This window comes from Mchenga conophoros, linkage group LG23, assembly GCF_057382185.1.
Source record: "Mchenga conophoros isolate Kocher_MC1m ecotype Shallow Benthic linkage group LG23, M_conophoros_male_GT1.1, whole genome shotgun sequence".
NCBI lineage: Eukaryota > Metazoa > Chordata > Actinopteri > Cichliformes > Cichlidae > Mchenga > Mchenga conophoros.
Window position 1 is genome coordinate 8,249,275 of NC_140547.1, and position 13,863 is coordinate 8,263,137.

Sequence of the window (13,863 nt, forward strand, 5' to 3'; positions counted from 1 at the left end):
GGGCTGAAGACAGAATGCAGACCCCTTCTTTTTTGTTCGTTTTGCTTTTGTTTGAGAGAAATGTGAGACGTGAGAGTGAAAAAACGGTGGCCGCTGTTAACCGGACAACATATGTTTGGTGGATGATAAGCTTCATGCAAAACCAAGTCGTTTAAAGAATGTAAAAGAAACACGTCCTTTGAGTGTATTTCACTGACTCTGAATGCAGCCTCTAGCTGAGCTCGCTCTTTTGATTTCAAGTCACTATGAATATTTACAGTTAGAGCTGAGGAGTCTGTCCTGAAAGAACTGGTGGCTTATAGAAGCTACATTTGATGCTCTGTTGTCCAAGAAAGCGATTTAAAAATCAATTTAATTCAGGATATGAACACTGGCTGCAAGGAGATGATTTTCCATTAGTTTTTTACTGTATAGAGTACACTCTACCACAGTGAAGCCTGCCTGACGCTGATGATGCTGATGACTCCTTAACGGGACTCACACAACATGGAATAATTGTTTATGGTGAAGATGTGGATAAAAGCATCCAGCGGCTCATGCTCATTGAGATCAATGGAAAAACAAGCATTTACTCTGCCAGAGCTCTTAATTAACCCACATGCCCTACACATGATAATTGCTTTCAGGGAAACAATCTACAGATGGCTTTCACCACAAGAGTTCTATCAGCTATGCCTTAATTTCAGCACTGCATTAATATGTATCTGTTATGTTGCTAATTGCTGCCAGCCACTTGTCTATAGGATCAGCACTGTTGCTTTAAACTAAAATAAAACTTTAAAAACAGGTTCCTAAAAATCTGGTGGTATATGCATTCACAATGTTTACATGAAATAACCACCAGTGACCAATCATCCAATCACAGTTGCAGAAATCAGCAGTCCAAAAGCTTGGCAGAGAAGGTATGTTTTTAGAAAAATAGTTACAGCTGATGCTTGTCTGAGGTCACTTGGGAGGTCCTTGCAGAATTTTGGTGCAACAACAGCAAAGGTACAACCCTCTTTTGAAATAATCTTTGAACCTGGGATGATAAGGAGTGGTTTAGAAGCACTTTATGCTGGATTCTGTAATGCACCAGAGTCAGTATAAGGCTAACTCTGGAGTATTTTGACCTCTCCAATTTTCCCCTGAATTAGTAATCAGCATTTTATACAAATTTTAAACCGACAAGAGATGATGATGATCGAGTATACACTGCATTGCATGGTTACATTTTAGATACAACAAAGGCGTGCATAACCGGATTATAATCCAGATCTAAAGGTGTAAAAAACTTTTTTAGGACATTATTCAAAGCTGGAAGTAAGATTATAATTTGGGATTTCAGAAAATCCCAAATGTTTTAAGGAACCTTGTAGAGCAGATTTACCAGTTGCATGGCTTTTCCTTGTCTGCTGTAATTAGTGACATCTTGTCAGCCTGAGGGGCAGCCAGTGAAAGGACACAGACAGGAAATGTCCCGCTTGTCCTCTTGTTGACACTGGGCAGTTTCATGGAAAAAAACTGTCACAGGTCATGAGCCTTTTCTTAACAACATTTTCATTCATATTCCCACAACATTTAAACAAGACTCTGTAGGTATGCCGGGCAGTTAAAGCACTATCCTTTAGGAAAACGAAGGTCAACATGGAAATGTAAAAAACTGCAGTTTTTATAGTGACCACATGAAGCACCAAAGTCTAAAAAAGTGATATCTGTAAGAAGTGGACTTCATTGATTTAAAATGACCAGCAGGATTTTGCCTTCCACCTTTCTTCTCCATGGGGAGCTTCCTCTACCTGTAACCTGGATCTTATACTCAAGTGCTTCTACGATTACTGTGGCAGTTTTAGTTATGAGCTCACTGGCAGTGGGAATCCAGTGTTCACATTTGCATTCCCTCTGATGAGACTCAGGGCCACAATCTTCATCTTCATCTTAGTAGATATATCTGTCATTGCTGGTGGCTGGATATCGTCTAAAATTGTTACACACACACACACACACACACACACACACACACACACACACACACACGGGAAACAAGAATCGGTTCTTGTAGAAAACTGTTTTCTAGTAGTCCAGTTTCTTGTTAGTCTGCCTGCCTATCAGTCTTGCTTATCTGTTTGTGTGTTGGAGGAGGAAAATAGTGAAATGGGAAACTGCATCCAGGACAGAAACAATTGCATTATGCTGCTAACACAACTTTGGTTCTTTGCAAGCATCTGCCAAGACAGCATGCTAACGCTATGCTAGCCAATAACCCAGAGTGAAAACTGAGTGAATGTCACCACAGCAGCCAGACCCTGAAGTTTAACAGGTAACATGCAGCCTCCCTTTCTACCTGTTCACGTATCTAAAGCAGAATCACTGTGGTGACCACTTTTTTTCGTCTTTGCTTTGTGCGGCCAGCTTTGTGTTCTACTAAGAGAAAGATCTTAGCCGTGTGTCCACATTAGGGATTTGTGTTGGTGTGCAGGGTTGTAGCCTCAGGTTTATATTGTTAAATGGTGCCTGTGAGAGTGTGTTTCAGCTATTTTACAGAGTAACATGAAAGTAATGTAATGAGTAGTATAATTAATTATAATGAATCAATTTAGTTAGTGTTCTGTGTAATAATGTCTTTTTTGAGTAACATCTCCAACACCGATCACAAAAAAAAAAGAAAAAAAAAAAGAGGGAAATACCTCAACAAGCATGCACTTGCATTTTCATGCATTTGATCCACAACATGCAATTAATTTGCATGAATGTAATTTCTTTATTGCTGCTTAGCAGTGTTGGTGACTCTCGAAACGGAGCCAATGAGAACCCAGTGACAATCAATAAGCGAACTGATAAGGAACTGAATCGATAAGTGATATCAATAATGGAATCAGAATTGCTCAATTCTTATCTGTTCCCATCCTTAATCACATAATGTTACAAAGATATTCTATTTGATTTAGGTCAGGTGACCACGGGGACCAGTCAATGGTATGAATTTCCTCATCCTTCAAGAACTACCTGCAAACTCTTGCCACATGAGGCCGGCCATTCCTGTACACCCGGAAGAACCCAGGTCCCACTGCACCAGTACAGGGTCGGAAAATGTGTCCGAGGATTTCATCCCAATACCTAGTGGCAAGTGCCGTTACCCTAGCCTGTAGATATCAATGTGTCTCTTCATGAATATGGCTGTGTCATGCTGCCTGTTAAAAAGCAAACAAAAAAACCCTCATAGTTTTGATGCTTTCAGTGAGAATCTATAATGAAAATAAGGTACAACCATTAAATGAGATGGTGTGTCCAAACCTTTGACAGGTATACATATATATTGAATGAGGCAACAAGTTGTTTGCTTAGAAAAAAAAAAGGGTTAAAATACGATGTTTACCACGTTTCAAAGCTCTGCTTTTTAGGTTGCTTAGGTCACGAGTCTCAGAAAAGTGTAATCTTAGAAAAATATGTTGTACAGGCTAGAGATGGCACGATACCACTTTTTTATGTCCGATACCGATACCGATATCATAAATTTGGATATCTGCCGATACCGATATGAATCCGATATAGTGTTTTTTAATCAACAAAACTGTTTTTTAAATATCTTGCTGCATTTTGTATAAGTTCATACTCAAGTTTAAAACAACAACTACACTAAAGCTATTCTGTTATACCTGTATGAAAAAAAAAAAAATTTCATAGTTCAGCAATACTGATCAATCTAATAAACTTAAACCTACACCATCCTCCCTATTCTGGTATTTTAAAGAGTACTTAGCATAAATATTAAGCAACCTAACTAATAGGGTTCCAACTCCCAGCAACAACAAAAATAAATAAATAAAAAATAGGGAACCACCCCTCACGCTCCACCTCATGATGCTTAATCGACGTAATCAACCTTAATTTGATGCAGTGTGAAAAAAAATACACAGAAATCAATTATTTTTCAAGAAATATTAAATAGATTCAACATCTTTCTTCAACAAAATTGCAGACTGCACAGATGGTACCTTCCCAAAGGAAAAAGTACTATAGCTTACTAGGGTATATTAGACTTAACAGTTACTATATACAATAATGGACTTCTATACATTTTACATCAGATTAAAACTTTGGGTGTAAGATTCAGATAAATATTAAATAATTAAAAGCTCGACATTTTAAATGAGAATAAGAAAGAAAAGTATGTCTTTGTGCCCTCTTTTCCCTGTTAATGCCCTATCGGCCCCCCTGGCTAAACTTTGCTAGATCCGCCCCTGCACAGTTACCAGCCGTCAGCTACATAGAAAAAGATCCTGGAGTAGAAAGTAATAATAAATAAATTCTAACAACAGCTGATCAAGCTTAAACGTGCTGCTGTTGTTCAGCCGCTGGTTTCCTCTGTCTGGTGCAAAGTGGGCCAAAAGCAAACAAGAGACACGGACTCGCGACAGAAAAGCCGATCAGCTGATTATTAAGCAGTTTCATGATTGAAGTAGCAGCCGGAGAGCGAGAGGCAGTCGCTCGTTAAGCTTAACGCAGGAATGCTTTACATTCAGAGATGGACTTACACACGTGCTTTACTTCTCTCGGGGATAACTTTGTCGGAGATGAAATGCGGGGTTGCTAGCGAAGCTCCAAATGCTATCCAGACCACCGACAGGTCCCGCATGCCACAGCCGCTCTATCACGTGATGCATACTGCTCCGACGTGCTAACGTTCTGAGGTGAGTTACAGCCTGTTGCAAGTTTTGTGAGGTGCTTTCGTGATATTTAATGGATCGGATTACATTTTTTATTTTTCTCCGATATCCGATCCAGTAATTTAGGTCAGTATCGGACCGATACCGATACGTAATATCGGATCGGTCCATCTCTAGTACAGGCACACAGCATACTTCCATTAGTATTTCAAAGTCCGTTAGGTTCTGTGTCATGCTGGGTGTCAAAAAACAAACAAAAAAAGAAATTACCCTTCTGTGTACTCAAACGGGTACACGGAAAGATTAGATAAGCAGATTAAAGGTTTTTGGCACAACTTAACCTACTTCAAGGTGCAGGTAGGAGAGGATAAAATTTTAATAAGTCTGAACTCTGGCATTTCTTGTAGTAACTTTATTAGCTGACTGACTATTGATTTTGGCTTTTGGCCTTCACTGTGGTTAAAAAAAGCCCAACCCAAAACCAAAACAGAGAAGAAAAAAAGTTTAAAAAAATCCACATTCATGTCAGCAAATGATGCACCTATAAGAATGGGTTGAGTGCATGGACATGCCATGTGGCTTCAGGAAAAACAACGTCCTTGGAAATGGGGAATGCTGAATATAAAAGATGATAAACTAAATAACTTATTTAGTAAATCAACAGGAGAAATGAACTTAAGAGATGGTATTTCCCCCATTTGTACTGGGCTACAAGCTGACATTAGTCAGTAAAACAATAAATTTGTTCTGAATCTTTGAGCTTTATGAAATGCATCATTTCGAGACTGTTTCAGAGTTTGCAATGAGACCCGGTCTGGACCTTCAGTTAGGCCAGCTAATGCAGAGTAATTGTTGCCTTTTAAATTCAAACCATTTCCAGTTAGATGATCTTTTCTGGTGATTAAATAGAATTTGCAAAGGAAAGGCACTGTCTAAGAGAATAAAAAGCATTATTTAACAAGAGAAGTCAGATCTCAGCTGTAGAAATAATTATATCAAGGCCGTTAATGTGCAGCATTTTGTAACAGCAGAGGTACAGAGAGCTACACGGTCTTTGCAAAATAATGTGTTTTTATATCAAATACTATTCAAAATGAAAGACAAGGGATGCTGAAATATGAATTTCAAAGAGAAGTAAATGTACAGGAAATATATACACATCCGGAAGTCTTCCCAAAAAACACATTTTCTGAAACCACAATATTTCATGTTAGCTTTCAACAGCATCCAAATACAATCAAGCAGCACTGATTTACTGGTTGATCATCTTGGCATTGCACACACAAAAAAACATTTTATTGTCAAACAAGAGACCTGAATTGTCTCCAAGGTGTTGCAACAAGCTCTATTACTATTTCATATTCCATCCATCCATTCGCTTCCGCTTATCCTTTTCAGGGTCGCGGGGGGCGCTGGAGCCTATCCCAGCTGTCATAGGGCGAGAGGCAGGGTACACCCTGGACAGGTCGCCAGTCTGTCGCAGGGCCAACACACAGGGACAGCCAACCATTCGCACTCACATTCATACCTAGTGACAATTTGGATTATCCAATTAACCTATCCCCACAAGCTGCATGTCATTGGACGGTGGGAGGAAGCCGGAGTACCCGGAGGGAACCCACGCAAACTCCACACAGAAAGACCCCAGCCTGGTGTTGGAATTGAACTCAGGACCTTCTTGCTGTGCGGCAACAGTGCTAACCACCGTGCCACCGTTTAAAACACCAATATTTCATATTGGTGTTTTAAATTTTAAGGCGCAAAAAGCCTCTAAATTCCACATTATTGATCGTTCCCTTAATTCACCAAGATAACAGCATCTCAGGAAAATCATTTCTCAGTCCCTAAAAATGAGATTTTTTCCACCTCTGTTATCTTCATTAGATTTTGCAGCCCCTGGGATCTAATGCTTCATTGGAAGTCATTTCACCAGTCAGGAGGCAATTTACAAAGGATAAGGTTCAATTGGTAATTTTTACTTGCGAGCTCAAGAGAGCAGATCCTCTAGTGTAACGCTCATAATGCTCTGTGTTCTCTGTTAAAAGAGGTCCTGTTATATTTAGATCAAACCTTCCAGAAACACACATACATGTAAGTAATGAGTATGATCAGGTTGCAAAGCAGTGGTTTTGACAAAGCACGATGCCATAATATAGAATTTTCTGGTCTGCCAACACAAGACCAACCATTAAAGGAACAAATTTCAGCCACTTGATTTGCTTTTTCTGAGTTTCCCATTTTCAAAAAACAAAACAAAACAGAAAACCCATCACACTTTGACATCTGTCTCTTTTATATAATTGCCTGTTACCTTTACAATGTTGAATACTAACTGTGTATTTAGTACTGTCAGCTTCCTGACATTTGCTTTCTGTCCGGGTAATACTGTAATAGTGCTCAAACTGGGTGGTAGGGTGATTATGATCATGACAATAATGATATATGAGTATTACCCACTTTTAGGATGTGACATTTATTTACAGAGTCACAGCGACCTGTGAGGAGCTCAAACATAAGTCATATTCTTCTTTTGCCTCACAGTTTACGGTAACTTCTTTTCTCCCTTTTGCTGTCATTGTAATCATGTTTAGATCTGCGTTACAGTCACATTTCACACTGGGTGCATCAATGTTATGCTCTGAATATTAATGAGAAAAAAGTTTTACTGACATTGTTTTTAAATACAATTGAGGGATCCTGGGGTTTTCAATTCATTTGAAACACAAAATCAACACTTTGCTGTTTTTGTGAATTATTTGCTATGAAGAAATAAAAAAACCAAAACAGACAGGCTGATATTTTTTGCCCTAGATTACCTGTCACATATATCACTCACTTGTCACATGCCACCCACTCATGCTGTCACGACGCCATTCTCCAATTGGATCCTGATTACGTTTGACCTTGTTTTATATGCTAATTCAAGGCTCGGAAATGAGAACCCACCCACACCCTAATCGAGAAAAAAACCCCAAAACAAACAGTTCATCCAGATGAACACACAGAAAAGTAATTTGCCCGACGTGAATACATAGATGCCATTCAGGGTGATGACTCACCTATTTCCCCCCTACCTGGAATCTGTCATAAGAAGTCAAACACAGAGTTGGAGGAGGTCCATTCTGACTGTGGTACATTAAGCAACTCCACTCATTATCAGGTCTAATGCAATCTTCTAAATGTCAGCTTTCACGTTACAATGAGAGGTGGGTATTTTTTCTTTTTGTTTTTTGGCCAGATTCACTTAATTTGCTGTCCTTATTGCCCTTCACTTGGTAATTACTTTTCCATATCTGATTGTTTATATTTATCTACATGTATATATATAGCAACACTTTTTTAAAAACATATTTGAAAGTGCTGTTATTGATATTTTTCTTTATCATCAGTGGATTACATGACTATGTGCATATGGCAGATGCTGTTTGTACTGCTGAATTCACAGAAATGCCTGCCTCTGCTGTTCTTTTGAGCTCTGTGGACCTTTATGATGTTTTTTTATTGAACCTGTTTTGGTTGCTTGGTCTGTGACTCTGCTCTTTTGATTCACTCTCAGCTTTCTGATAGCAGCAGAAAATGGTCAGCTCAGTTTTTATTTTTGCACTAGAAGAGCTTCAGCTCTTATTTTTGTAGCTTAACACTGAGACTACTGCACGATTACTATGAGAGTCCTGTGTGTCTGACACTATATGCGACTCCAATTGACTCCCAATCAAAGAAATACTTCTGTATGTAAGTAAGTCAACAATGTTTATCCAATGAGTCATTATGGACTGAACTGCTTTGGCTTATTGCTGTCTGCCATGTGCCCACTCATTTACATCTGTATTTGGTTGTTATCTTGCCTGCTGCTCTCCCCAGTTCCCGTTTCAAATTTCAAAAGTTCCTTTAAAAGAACAAACAGAGATGTTTTTAACCACTGAAGAAAATATCAGTCTACACGTGGATCTTCTGGTATTTCGGTGTGATTCATAAGCCTTAGTATTGAAATTGTCGTCATGTTCTGTTAAGTTTGCATACTACAGTATTAAATAATATCTTTAGACGATTATTGGTTAAAGTTTCATACTGAGGTTTCTCACATAACATGAACTTTCACTGCAGCCACCTTAAAAATCATCTTATAAAGAGGAGTGAGCATATGGGAGTAAGTCAGGTAATTTTAATATAGAAATTATTATCTTCCAAAGTGATTCTTTCTCCCACTCTGCACTACTACAAATGATCTTAGGGTTACCTGCCATATTTGATGCCAAAAACGTTTAAGCTAGGTGGCTGTTACGCATTTACATGTAAATATGTTAGTAAAGTCACTTTAAACATTTTCCCATGCCTTTTTTCCATGTTGGAAATAAAATATAAGATATTGCTCACTGCAACTTAAGCATGCATGTCCATTTCACGCTTACATGAAGCAAAGCGTGACATCCACCATTCACACGGTGGACCTTTTACATGCGCTTACATCTTTTACATGCTTTGCCGTGATATCAGGTTGGCATAACAGATGTTCAAGCTGTGTATTTAAATTGAAATTAAATTGAAAAAAAGAAGAAGCTTGAATTCTCTTCTGTTATATTTGTTATTGTAATCAATTTCACAAGTGACACTTCAGTTATGTTTTCACAAAAAAGCTCATACAAGAGCCACGGGTACCTTTAATTCGGTTTAAATAAAGAATGTGTGTACTAATGCCAGCTCTGTTAAAATACATGTATACCCCCTCACAACATCTGCAGCATGCTTTTCCAATAGACTCTTAACTCCATTCTACGGACTTAAAAGTCATTCTAAAGAATAGGTTACGAAGGGTCCTCTCCAAGCGTCAATATATGGCGTTTGGGGTGAAAACCAGTGGCCACATTACATATTAAAATTCGATTTATTTTTGGTATAAAATATAAAACTGAAATGAATTACTGAATAAATTAAGTGGAAAGATCATCTTTCCTTTCAAAGTGGGTTTTAATCAAAAACTATTGATGCGTTTTGTGTGTTTGTTGTCTGTCAGTCAGCTGAGAGACTCTCAGCCTGAAGTGCTGTTTTACAGCCCTGCTCTAAATCATTGCAAAACTGGGGACTGGGCTTAGACCTTATTGACTGCTATGCGCTGAGTGTTTGCTACAAATAAACAGCACTGTGCTTTGGTCATGATGGACCTACATCCCTTTTACACTACACTGTTTTGAGCTCCAAAATGTAGAGATTCAGAGAGATTTTTGGAAGCTTTTTCCTTTATAAAAAGATTTCCATACTAGATATAATTCCCACAAGTTGTTTAACATTGTAGCAATATATAGTTTCATTACTACTCCAGAGATTATTTATTTTTGAGAAAGCTACCTATACCTCCATGTATTTGCTTGCCGAATTCATGTCCTGCTACACTCACTTGTTACCTAGAATTTAATAATTGCGGCTACTTTGTCTTCAACCTCAACCCCAGCAATTCTGAGCTATATCTCAGTTCGACTCCTGCTGGAAAATCCATGAGTGCAACACAAACAGCCTAAACCCAAACACGCTTGAAATCTTTGTTTTTAGTTACTATTTATCTTTAACACATACTCGAAAGAAAAATTTCCCAAAACACAAAAGTATAGTTTCATGCAGAATTTCGCTGTCATGCTGAATCTTTGTAAAAGTCAGAGAGACAGTATATAACCATATAATTAAGTGGATGCATTTTATCCTCAGGCCTGGACAGAGTTTTCTTGTGTTGAACCTATTGGAGCTAGACAGCACTTGCCTTGTGCTCAGAGCAGGGTAAGTAGGGGTGGTGCTGAGGGGTGCTCCATAGGTTGCTTGTTATTTTCAGTTATATGGAAGTTGCAAGTTGTCTACCAATCCAAAGGTCAGTGGTTCAGTCTCCAGCTACTATAGTCTGCAAGTCCAAGCACCTTCAGACAAGATGCTGAACCCTAAGTTGCCCTGGTGTGTGTCTGTGTAGGTGTGTGTGTCAGACAAGGTGCTCAGGTATAGAAAAAGAGCTTCTATAATTGTGTGAATCAGGCTTGTAGTAAAAAGTGCTTTGGGACTGAATAGTGTATCTCTGCCAGTGGTTGTTATTTGTAGATAGCTTGGATGTGCTGGCTCTTGGCAGTAAAACTACCGTTAAATCTTCTTATATATTACCGATATTTGACTCATGCAATAATCCGTATGTTTGTGTTCTTTTTCAGCTTTGCAAAATTGAAATATTTTTCACTTGACTATTCTCACCTGCTTCCTTGTCACCATAACAGGCACCTCAGGATGTTTAATTTGACACAAGTTTTATGCCAGATGTTCTTCCTGATGCAACCCCATATCTTGTTACATGGGAATGATGTTTTACTCTGGTTTAGCCTGGGGTTTTGGCTATACTGAACCTGCTATGTGACTTTTCTCATATTGTTTGAGATATTTACATTTTATATGATCTCAGTGAAAAGAAAAACTTATTTGACATGAGATTTCTTAACAATAAGTCACCTGTAATTAATGGATGTGGGTTTTCTTATTTAATCTTTCAGTTATTTTTAACAGATTAGAAAGGAAGAAGCCACTTCATGCAACAAATACATTTTCTGTTGAAAGTAGAATAACCTAGATGTGAGTTAGAGCTGAAATTTTCTGCCTGTTATATTTTCTCCTTGAAAGCATAGGCGGTTTCTATCAAGATAATTTAATAAATTTGGAGCACGGTGTGCCGCTCTCTTTCTGCAGACATGAATAAATGTAGTTCACCCACCGACCAGTCTCTTTCTTTGCCTCATTCTTTCTCTCTCATCTGTAGAGCAATTATCATTTAAATAAATGCACAGATGTCCTATATTGGTCCTCAGAATCCATAATAGAAATAATAATGATATTTCTTAAATTTATACATGCACATGTACCCATTGTAATAAACAGAAGCAATGACATTCAAAATATCAACTTTTGTAATCATAAGCCCCAGCCCAAATTACTTTGGCCCATCCAAAAAATCCAGTGCGTGGGCTACAACTAATTCCTGAAAAATACAAGGAACTGTTTGTTCTTTAGAGGATTTAACCTTCTGAGAACTGAGGAAAAAAGAATCTTCCCATCGAATTTTTTTGTGTGATTTCCTGCCTCTCTAAAAGAGGCCACCCAAACACATGAGATATCAATATAAAGCCCAGGATGTCCATTATTTAGCACATCAGGACTTAGTAGTGTGGCTCAAATAAGCCAAAAGATATAGACCAAACAACAAACATAAAATGTTCATTACAGAGCACATAATGCTGAAGCATATCATGTTTATGATAGCTGTAAAGCTGAAAATACATTGCCTGCAATGGGTGTCAGCATAAATGATGGTGTTGTATGCTGTGGGTGTTTGTGGGCCTGGTAAAATTTTGTTCATTTGGATATTATTTAGTCAGTGTAAATAGTTGTATGTTCTTAACTGTGTTTTTAGGTGTGTATAAATGGAGCTCATACTTTTTCTTTCTGGTTTCAAAATGAATTTGCTCGCGCGCACACACTCCAGGATCACCAACATCAAGGCGTTTCCCACAGCTCTAATTCAGAATGGGAAATTAATGTTTCTTTCCAAAACTCATGACTCAAGACAAAAATCACAAACCTTGCTGCAAACACTTTTGTGTAACAATTATTTTCTGTCTACAGGCGTCAAATTAAAGAATTGTGCAACTAGCTGACATTACAAGAGAAAGCCATGCTAACATCCTTTCAACTAGTTTGAGCCTCTAAGTTCTGTTTGATGCACACTTCATTCTGCACAGGGACATGTTTGATGGTTGTAACTTGATTTAAAGAAACTGCTTACAACACGACTTTTGTAAACAAAGTCCATTTTTGGCACTTTGAGCACCACAACTCAGTCACCATAGAAGGTGACCCCCCAGAACTAACTCCCGGGTGGATTTGAGTGACAAACAACTCTACAAAAGCCACTGTTGTTGTGATTTGAATTGAAATTAAACAATTTTTCGATTTACATTTATATATGATATTGCACATACAGTAAGATGAGTTTCTACCAAACCTGTCAAAAGGTGTGAGATCTCTGAGATCTTTATCTGAGAGTGAAATAAAGGACTTCATCCAGCCTCTTTATGGTTACAGTAACACAAAGTGCTAGAGCAACCTATATGAGTATAATCTATACAGTGACTCCACTAATAGCAATCATGCACAATTTTAATCAGCACGGTGGTGCAGTATTTACCACTGTTGCCTTACAGGAAGCAGGTCCACCATGAGGTTTTTCTGGTTGGAGTTTGCATGTTTTCCCTGTGTTTGCGTGGGTTCTCTCCGGGTAGTTCAGCTTCCTCTCACAGTCCAAAGACATGGAGTTAGTGGGGTTAGGTTAATTGGTGATTCTAAATTCCCCATAGATTTGTTGTCCATCTCTGTTAACCCTGCGATAGACGTGCCCTAAGACAGCCTGACTGGATAAGTGTAGAGTAGATGGAAATAAACCTAATTAATGTAATGAATGAGGAAAGTATATACATTTAAGAACATAATATGCAAGCGTTGAAATGAGAAAGTCCAGTAAAGCACTGTGTAGACATGTTGTGTGATACAGGAAAGTACATGTGTAAAGACGTGTGGCTCAGAAAGTATGAGAGAGAGAAAAAAAACGGACACATATGGGCAGTTAAAAAAGCCGCTATTTAGCAAGGTTCAGGTTCCTCCTCTAGTTTCCTGCCGATGAATCGAGAGTAACATTGGAAAAAGAGATTTTTTCAGTTCACAGTAAGAAAATCTCTGGGAAAGCTGCCAAAGCATTAACCGCTATCCAACCACTGTACTGTACTGATTCACTGCTTCCCTATTTGGAGTTCATCAGGTGCAGCCCAGAGAGGATTACATTCAAGGTCTGGGCATTGCATCAGTTACTCTACTGTATCTCCTTTAATAAATTACAAGTACTGCATATACGAGCTCTAAATTATTTTTGCCGGATGAAATAAAAACGGCAAAGGTGCAGGCTGATGTAAAGGTGGTGATCTGGTTAAAACGACACTGACCTTTTCCCCCCCTCCAGATCACCACCTTGTACTTGTAAATACTGAAGAAAACTTTGTAAATAGTGACTTGTTATTATTTATCCACTGTAGTTGAAAAAAAAAATTAGCTTGAAAACACTTTTTTCCTCTTGGTAATTGGTTATGTTTATAAATCACAAGTAGCACAAATAAGAGCACCTCTAAATTGTCTTTGGCAGATCAATTAA